At 43.5% G+C, this 3,314-nt stretch overlaps 1 non-coding gene across 1 annotated transcript; it reads left to right on the forward strand.

Moving 5' to 3' along the window:
• The first annotated feature begins 1,001 nt into the window (after positions 1-1,001).
• Positions 1,002-1,073, forward strand: trnah-gug (transfer RNA histidin (anticodon GUG)). The gene has a single exon. It is a non-coding gene; the product is annotated as a tRNA-His (tRNA).
• The last annotated feature ends 2,241 nt before the right edge of the window (positions 1,074-3,314 follow it).

Here is a 3,314-nt window from a genome sequence, read left to right on the forward strand (position 1 = left end):
GTGTACCGTGCGCACGGTGCAAAGGTGTCACTGATACCGGGCTTTAACAGTACGGTGGATTTACCTTTATCAGTTAACGTATTTTCCATAATTGTACATATTCAGTGTAATTTAAAGTATCAAGCTTTCTGACTCAATGAAATTCAACTTAGCGGGTGGTGAGAAATGACCAACAAGGTCTGATTTAACATATCTTGGAACAGAAGTCTAAAGGTGATGAGCAGATGGAAGCTTTACTTGGGGGGGGGGGGGGGGGGTTTATGCATTTCCAGCAGTCTGTAGTGGTGTGCTCTTATCACGATGTGTGTTTGCACCTCTTGATGGTGGTGTGCACGTTTTATAGTGTGGCCAGTTCTACTGCCCCCAGGATGCAGCAAAGATTGTCATTGTACCCGTTGTTCTCTGTGGTTGAGTGGCGTTTGTTCTGAGGTCTCTGACATTTCTGAAGAATGCACGAGGGATATGTCGCATGTGCGATGTCTGTCTGCGTTAACACTGGTCTGGATTTATGTTTAGTTGCCACTTTGTGCAATAAAATCTAATTAGCAGTGGGCTGTACAAAGGAAGGAGCGGCGCCTCCTGGAGCTCTTTAGAAAAGGCAGACTTTCTCTTTGACATGGCAGCTAACCGTTAGCCGCTAACGCTGACAGGTTCTGTCGTAGCCTAGCAACAGCCTTGATTGATTGACACACGTACAGACAAATGAGTGTTGAATTCAGACGCGCGGTGCTTTTATGTTTTTTGGTGATAACGAGTGGGACAGAACACGATAAACGTCTATGTAAGAGCTGAAGGCGAGTGTAATGTTGTAATTATTATTTTAGTTGTGATGAATGTTGAAAACTGGGATTCAGTAGATATTTGTCGGGACTCCGGACACCCAGCCTCAAGGCTGGGACCTTTTGGTCACCGTGGTCCATCCAGACAGACTTCTCTCCTGCACCACTACACGCTGCCCTCATTAAAGTGTCTTCTTCTCTCTGCACCGACCTGAATAGCTCGCCGTGATCGTATAGTGGTTAGTACTCTGCGTTGTGGCCGCAGCAACCCCGGTTCGAATCCGGGTCACGGCAGGTTTTTTGAGGCCCGCTGAGGCTCCTGTACGATGCAATGAGAGTATTCGCTGATCACAAAAAAAAACATTTTACTTCACTGATGCTATCAAATAATCACAACAGAGCAACGAATTGGCAGAGAAACCTGCCAAAATTGATTTAATACAAACAATATTTCATGAGCTTTGCTCCAGGAGGGAAATATTGTAGGTTTTGCTGCACCACATTTAGGAACGTTTAAGAACTACTAGTCTAGATACACTGCCAAACTACCCCACAACAGCCTAGATACAGAGGTATTTAAATTTAGCAGCACATGGACCAGCTACTACATTAAAATATAGAATAAAGCAACATCATTTGTTGTTAATGCTGACACTAAAATTCTAAATGGAAGACATAAATGGCAATATTTCTACCTTTTAGTTAAGTAAAGGATTTGAATACACTACAGAGGCCTGCACTGTATAGTAATAAACATTTATTTGTGGAGCTTTTTTCAAGCAAAAAGCACAAAGTGCTTCCCAAGGTGAGGAAATTCAAAACGTAAACAACTTTGGGGACAATCCCAAGAGGTACATGTAAGCACATACATCCACACGCACACACACACACACCAGCAGCTCGTGATCACAGAACTGTAGTCAGTCAGCCTCGGCAGGTTTTAAGGTGAGACCTCAAAGCAGCAACAGAGTCAGCCGATCTTAGGCTCAGTGGAAGGTTGTTCCAGAGCCGAGGAGCCAGTACAGCAAAGGCCCTCTGTTTTTACCCGGGACTCCGGAATAGTTAGAGTTGGAATAGTTGGACAAACAAATGTGCTTTTGGAGTCAAGGGCTGCCGGAAATGGGGAAAAGAGAGAACTCCCCAGGGTGCTTTGAGTCCTCCACTTACTTAAAATTCGTATAATGTCCAGTTTTCCACGTGCTTGCCATACTCCCACTGAATACACAATAAAAGAAAACAACAGCAACAGGTTTCATTGTTACAGGTCCAACTAAACTATCTCTATCAATTTGTGTGTGTGTGTGTGTGTGTGCGTGTGTGTGTGTGGGTGTGCAGACTTTTCTCCTTGGCCCCTTGCCCCTCGATAGGTTTACTGCTGTGTGTTCAACAGGCGTGATTTGTGGCGACAGTTTCATGGGCCCGTTAAGGCCGAGGCGCACAATGCGCTCGGTAGACTGAGAGAATGTGAAGCAGTCCAGGAGGAGGACAAGCCTATTTGGACCTCAGTCTCCGGGGGGGGGGGACTGGCTGAATACAAATTCATTGACTCATTTATAAAAGAGTCCTCTGGCTGCCAAGCAACCAAGTGACTTATGTTTACTGTTACACAACACAGAGACTAGTAAATGCTTGTATTGTACTCTTGACATTGTTCTCTGAATGTGAGTCATCATAGGCATGAGTGTACACCGTCATCTGTTTCTAATGTGCAAATACATGTTTCGTTTTCGTCAGATGTTCAAATGAAATCATTACACGGCAAGTAGTTAAAGAGATAAGAATTTGTGGGGGGAATATATACGTCATCAGTCATCAACTTCAATGATGTTTCTGGACACGGTAAAATGCATATTATTTATAGTCTGCGATATTCACATCGGAAAAAAATCATTAGACATAGCAGTCATTAAAGAGGACGCGTAAATTCATTCAACATTGTGCAGTTTTCCCCCACATGCTGTTCAAGGAAACTGCACCACGTGTTCACTCACTCACTCCAAGTCATTCACAAATGCAACAAGATCTAACTGTGCAAATACATATTTTTCTTTTTCTTGAATTGGCTTTGGTCAATGTGTTCTGCACTTCATAAAGTGTCCACAAGGTGTCACCCGTACCTCTGTTTTCACTTCACAACCACGTCATGGGGTCTCAAGAAATATTTGATGGGTCATCAAGGTTACACAAAATAATGTGTGTTATTTTTAGGTTTTTCTCCAAAATGTTTTATCTTCTCTTGAGAGAAATACTGGATACTTTCACCTCTTGAGGCTTTTGAAAACACCCACTATGTAGAGGGCGAAGGTGTCCGTGACTGGTCCGATTATAAAGCAGGTCTGGGTGCTGTATGAATACTGTGAAAGGGTCAAAAGTAGAGCTGAAATGAGCACAATATGGGACATTTAAAAGAAATAAGGGCGGTAGGAAAATCACTCTTCAATTGAAGCGCTCACAGCTCAGGTCCACACTGAGGCCTTAAACCGCTGATGACGGATCACGAGTAGGTGTTATTTTATTTCGAGGCATCACTAGTGC

This window comes from Enoplosus armatus, chromosome 7 (genome assembly GCF_043641665.1).
Source record: "Enoplosus armatus isolate fEnoArm2 chromosome 7, fEnoArm2.hap1, whole genome shotgun sequence".
NCBI classification, from domain to species: Eukaryota; Metazoa; Chordata; class Actinopteri; order Centrarchiformes; family Enoplosidae; genus Enoplosus; species Enoplosus armatus.